The following is a 6,636-nucleotide window of genomic DNA, read 5'->3' as shown; positions in this document are numbered from 1 at the left end:
CCTCGTGGAGAAGACTGAAGGATCTCACTAGCAAGGAACCCCTCTAATAGTGGCACGCCATCTGATAGTTTATCACTAGCAGTGTAGGTGCATTCCAGCTGGGCTGTAGGTCTCATCCCCAATCCTGACATGCTGCCCCTAAGCTCAACTCTAGTGAGCCTTTTCCCTTCAAATCTAGTTTGAAGCCCTCTCAACGAGCCTTTTCAATTCCTGGGGTAGAATTCTTTTCCTCCTTTGAGACAGGTGGACTCTATTTGTTGTCAGTAGGCCTGATGCTGAATAGACTGCCCTGTAATCAAAAAAATCCAAAATTTCTTTAATGGCATCAGTCTCTTAGCCATGTGTTGATCAGGTGGGTTTTCCTTTTCCACTCAATAGTTTTCCCTGCTACTGAAGGGATCAAGGAAAACACCACCTGAGCTTCCTGCTCCTTGAACTAACTTAACTGCCCTGATGCCTAAAGTCTCTTCTGATAGTCCTCAGGCTTCTCCTCTTGACTTCATTTCTGTCAACTTGGTCTAAAAGAAGCAGATAATAATTAGAGGGCTGTACCAAACCAGAGAGTTTTCTATAATAATTAATGAAAATAGTTACGTAAGTGTATGTTCCCTCTCACGTATATCTATTCAGTTTTCTTTAAGAGATACATGCTATGTAAACAAAAAAGACAAATCAGTTTGTGTGCATTCCTTTCCATCACTGTAAGTCTTCATAGCTTCTGTCCTGGAACTGTACGAATGACAGGCTAAATTTTTTTCTTAAAAAATATCTTTTTAAAGACAAGAATAACAGAGTTTATAGTGTGCAGCGAAGTACATTGTCAAATAGATTCAATTCTGTTCACTTAAAGCGACAATTTTAAGCTACTGCTGTTGTCAGTTGAAATAGGCAGTTTTAGGACTTCATCTTATCCTAAAGTAGACTTCAGGATGAGTCAATAGAGTCATTCTCTTGAGGTACCTATCATTATTCATCAATGAAAAGAAAAGCTGCAGAATACTGCTCAGATATTGATGGCTACAACACCATGCTGAATCTCACTTTGGTGCTTTTCAGTATAAGTGCTTGATGACTAGGGCAAGTCACAGTGTGCCAAGGAAAAGCATTGACACAAAATATGTATTTTAATTTTTGAATCACTAGATCAGACAATGTACCATTGCTCTCTATTTGTGTGTGTGTGACATCAGATGATGTGTAATCATATGTCTTTCATTCATTTATTTTTCTATTATCACAAGAATTTTTCCCATACATATTTCTTTACTGAAACCATTCTATTCTTTCAATCTCAACACAAAACAAAAGAAAACCAATAACAAAGAAAAAAAAAAAACAAAAAACCAGAACAATCATAGTTAAGGGTTTGCTTAAAAAAGATAGCCTTTGATATTCTCTGTTACTATGTGTGTTATTTTTCGGATTGACTTCCTATGCTTTACTTGTACCTTTTCTTCCAGATGTTTTTGAGTAACCTTCTGTTGTCATGGTTTTAAGATTTTTTTGTCATATGTATTCCATATCATAGCATCATGTAGTGCAGTGGGAGTTAAAGAGCTAATGCTCCAGTTCTGTGGATTGTGGCTATTTCCAGGCATACCTGTCTCAGAAGAGAAGAACTACATATCCCAGAGGACTTTTCATTGTTCTCTTTCCATTTTCTGTTCAGAGAGAAAGAAAACTGTTTGCAGGTCACCAGACATTACTCTTCCTTACTTCCCATCTCAGCAGACTGTGTGCTCCCTAGTCATCTCACCTTCAGTATTAGAGTAAGGCCTTTGGTTTTTGGATACCCTCTCTGTCTCATTTTATTTAATTTATTAGCTTCAATTCCAATTACATTGTATTATATTGTGTTATCTTGCATTTTGCTATCATATTTAATAAATTAACTTTTCTCTTCATATTGTTGCTCCTGTTTGTTTTTGGGCCCTTCCCCTTTTTCCCTTTTTCACCCTTCCTCCTCCCCTGGGGCAAGGGTCCATATGTCCTACTGCCCCAGTAGCCATGGAACTGGGCTGAATGGGCCTGTAAACCATTGACATTTTTGGTGGACAGTGTGGGCATAGGCCACTTTGGCTGGGAAAAGATATACTTTTAGAACAAATCTCTCTCTATCAGAGAGCATCAAGAGAAAACTTATCTGTAGGTGCTGTAATGAAAACAAGGCTTTGAAGTCCAGGCAAACTGCCAGCATTCTGGGATATTTGTAAACTTTCTTGGCTTTCTAGCTTTCTAGCTTGCTTCTGTAAAGAGAAAAGAAATGTATTTGATGTTCCATCATTTTTCCCCTTTTCATATTCAGAAAATACTGGGCCTCTATTAAGTTTGCCACTATGCTCTATGGAACTAAATGTATATATAATCAATTAACTACACTGGCATCTGCATACAATGTATCATGAATTGGGCATTGAAAGGTATGTCCCAGAGAGAGCTGCTAATTTTAAAGAACGTGTGATTTTTAAACAGGTTTCCAGTCTCTCCCCTGAATCCCTCATGCATCTTTGGGATGCTTATCCAATGATCATGTTGAGACTCTATCTGAGTGTACTCATCATTTCACTCAGTATCCGTATTTATGATTTTTTTGCAGAAGCCTCCCCCAGAGCCAGAGAATTCTGAGTGGAAGGGAGTGTGGAGGAACCTGGGAGCGACTTTAGAGAAACAGGCATCACTGGTGTCATGGAACTGTACTATTGAACACCTACAAGATCCTGAGAACCTTAGCAGTAATTTGAGACAGAGATGTTGCAGCTCAGGAAAATCTGAGGAGATACAAATTATTTGGGGCCTGGTTTATGCTTATTTGGCCTTATTCATTACTACCTGAGAGAGAGAGAGAGTCTCTGAAATTGAGCGAGAGAGTCAAAAAGGAGAGTTCCCAGAAGAGAGTTGGAATTGAGAGAGAGAATCTCAGGGTCCAGAAAGAAAGTTTCTTGGCTGAGAAACAGAGTATCCAAATTGAAAGAGAGTGTCTCTGAGCCAAGATGGAGAATCTTCAGGCCCAGAGTCTTCTAGCCGAGAAACAGAATCTCCAGACTGAGTGAGAGAGTCTCTCAGTCGTCTTATCGGCTACAACTCTGTTCACCAATCTGCTGCTTCATCATTAATTCTTGTAGTTTACTGTCCTAGACTGATGCCTTGCATTCCAGAGATAGGGTAGCTAACAATTTTATTTGGAGAAACAGGAGACCCACTGTCTGTAGTAACTGTCTAAGTCTATAGAAAAGCATCTGTTATCAGCAGCAAAAACCTGGCTAAGCAAGGCCAGATCTTTAGCAGTCGATTCACACCTCATGAAGGCACATAACATTTAATCTAACTAACTTTCCTCATTTCAATATATCACAAAGTACTCCCTCTCCCTCCTGGAAACCTAGTCACACAATGGGAGTGTGACATTAATGCATGTTAATTATTGTTTGTTTGTATACGTATATACTAAGCATGACGTAGGGATGTGGAATAAGGGATGGTTTTACGATTTTTTGTTATCAGTATTCCACATCATAACATCATGTAGAGCACTGGGATTTAAAGAGTTAATGCTCCAATTCTGTAGACTGCTGATTTTCTGGGTACCTGGTTCTCAGAAGAGAAGAAGACCTACATACCCCAGAAGACTTTTCATTTCCATTTTCCGTGCAGAGAGAAAGATAAAACTGCTTGGAAGTCATGAGACTGTTCTTTTACTGCTTGTTTTGGCAGCGTGTGCTCCGTAGCCCTCTTAGCTTCAGCCTTAGAGTAAGGCCTTCAGTTTTGGACGCTCTCTCTCATTTATTTGGTTTATTAGCTTCAATCCCAATTAACTTGTATTTCTGCTATTATAATTAGTAAATTAACTTTCCTCCTCAGGTCGTTGGTGCTGGTTCTTTTTCCCCTTTATTTACTTTTTTCTCTTTGTTCCCCCCAGCCTTCCCCCTCCCCACCTTTTCACACCAGTGTGCCTGTGGGCCTGTGGACCTGCTGTCCCCCTGTGAGAATCCTTCTTTATTTTTTGGCTCAAAGCTTGCTTCCCTTCCCCATTACCCTAATTCATAGTAGTGTCCGTCCTCCCCTTCCCCATCTCCCTGATTAGGATTTATAATGAACTGGTCGGACCAACATTTGAACCGCTGTTTCTTAATCTCACGCCAGGTATACAGATATTAAAAGAACCTCCTCTCCGTCCTACAAATCGGAGTGAGACATTTATTTAATGGCATAGTCGAAGGCAGGATACCCACCGTGAGAGTGTTGTCCTTCCAGCTATAGTCTGAAACTTTCTTTGTGTGTACCTCCTGAAGTTGCTGGAGCGATATTTTTGAAAACTTAGACATAAGTCCTTCTCCAGGAAGACCGCTCCATATTCTGAAACTTTACTGTTTATATGCATACCTCTCGGGGACATATGAACTAATTTTGAATATGTGTGTGTCTCCTCTGGAAGACCTCTCTGCATTTTGTGATTTAAGTATCTTGTAACTTAAATCTGAAATTTGAACCTTTTTGTGTGCTTCCCTCAGAGAAAGGGAAGAGTGATTGGAGCATTTGAATTTGTTTAATAGGTGTTGTGTGCCTCCCTGGGTGGAGGTAAGGAGAGCTCCCCCTCCTTTAATGTAGATCTTTCAGTGTATTGAAAAATGAGTGACAGCATTGCCACCATAAAAAGTGAAGATGTATTATTTGATCTTCTAGAAAAACATGGTACTCGACCCTCTTTATCAGGGATGGATTGGGCACAAGAAAATTGGCATAATTTGCAGCGTGTTTTGGATCGTATTCGTGTTTTACAAAATGAGGCTCGTACCTGAGCTGGAAAAGGAAAGCCGTTTATTTGTGCCGTACTCAAGGATACTTTAAAAGCTGCCGTGGAGCATTCGGCAGAAACCCAAACTATACAAGCACTGCAGGAATCAGTTAAAGTAACACAAGAATTGGTAAAAACTCCGCAGAATCAAATAGTGAACCTTGAGGAACAATTAGAAAGAGAGAAACATAATTCGGCTTTGTTGCAAATGGCTTTTAAGGAACTGTTAATGTGTAAGCATGCCAGCGATATCGTCACCCATACTTTGCCTCAAAAAAAAACTTTTCCTCAGGTGGAATTACAAGGAATGAAGGAAAGGCTAGATAAATTAGAAACCCCAATAGCCCCATTGTGCCCTTTGATAAAAACCAAATATACATTCGATAACAGTGAGGATCTAGATCCTCAAATGAATGTTAAGGAAATTCCCTTCTCAGCCACTGAACTAGCAAAATTGAAAAAAGATTTTAGCTGCTCTCCAAAGGAATCTGAAACAGAGTATGTGTGGAGGGTTAGTCTCACTGGTGGAGACCAGATTCTGCTAACAGAAAAGGAAGCAAAAGGTTATTAGGGACCAGGAGTATTTTTAACTACTGGCAACAATCGTGCTCCCGGGTCCTTAACACAGTGCTGCCTATTGGGCAGGTGGTCTCAACCCTTTAGAAAGGGGAGACCCTCTTGCCATTACTGGAACAACTGATCAGTTAGTAGAGAGTGCTAAAAAGGCTGCTTGTCTCCAAATGATGTATGATAGAAAGCTGCAGCCACATCATGAACCACCCATTATGATGCCAGTTGATCCTGAGAGAATGACAGCTTTAATTAGGGGGCTTCCAGAGTCGTTAAAACCTATATGTATACAACTGCAAGGAAAAATAGAGGCTATACCTCAGGGAGAAAGAACCCGGGCAGTGTTAGAAGAAACTGTAACCTCTAACCATCTGCAGTCAGGATTCAAAGTATGAACGTGGGGGGAGGTTGCCCAAGAGTTGATTAACTATGGGAGAAAATATGGGCCGGTGGTTTCTTCTTCCTCTAGTACATTTGAGCCAAGAGAAGGAAGACTTGCGGTGGTCAGCCTTGCTCCCAGGACACCTAGCCTAAAGCTCAGTGTGTCTGGAGGGGTCTCAATGCCAGTAAAAACCAGTAGGTGAAATATTGATCATAAACGTAATTGTCTCTGGACACTGGGCTGGCAAAAGGGTGTTCCATGAGATCTGATGAATGGATTACCACTGTCAGGTTAGAGAAATTGGTTAATTGGTGGCCAGAACAAAAGCTCAAGAATATTGAGGAAAGCAAAACCCCAGGTCCGAGGGCCTCTCCTGAAGAACCTGAATGGCTGTCCAAGCCAATAGAAAACTGATGTTTTCGCCCCTCCCAAGTGAGTGGGGTGGGGGTGATGAAGAGTGGATGCATTAGAAAGCTCACAACAAAGGGAAACCAGATCCTCGATTTAACACCTTCTGTCCAAAGGCCTCACCACTCTTGCCAGTTATCCCTGTGAGTCATGATAAGCTAGGGAAACCCTCTTATCTCCCTGGCCAGACTGTCGATTGACTCAGCTAACCTGAGGCCAGCTTCCCTAACCTTAACGAATATCCTTGGAAGGCTAAAGACACCCCGAAAAAGGAATATGGAATCAACACTTGCTGGATTGTTCCCTCATTTTTTAACCATATTAACAAAGCCCAGAAAGGGCAAGTTGGTGTTTTATTTTACAGAAAATTCCCATGGGACCTTGACAGAACACAAAAAGGCCAATAGCTGATTTTAACCATTTGTGTTTTGTGACAGAAATACTGAAGATTTGATCATGCTAGAATACTGAATATACCTCTTGA

At 40.7% G+C, this 6,636-nt stretch overlaps 1 pseudogene; it reads left to right on the top strand.

The window, feature by feature from the left end:
• Window positions 1–4,625: 4,625 nt before the first annotated feature.
• Window positions 4,626–6,373, top strand: LOC116226696 (uncharacterized; annotated as a pseudogene).
• Window positions 6,374–6,636: the final 263 nt, after the last annotated feature.

The sequence above is a fragment of the Phasianus colchicus genome, chromosome 1 (assembly GCF_987193195.1).
Source record: "Phasianus colchicus chromosome 1, bPhaCol1.hap1.1, whole genome shotgun sequence".
In the NCBI taxonomy this organism is placed as follows: domain Eukaryota; kingdom Metazoa; phylum Chordata; class Aves; order Galliformes; family Phasianidae; genus Phasianus; species Phasianus colchicus.
This window is presented reverse-complemented; position numbering and strand designations above follow the sequence as displayed.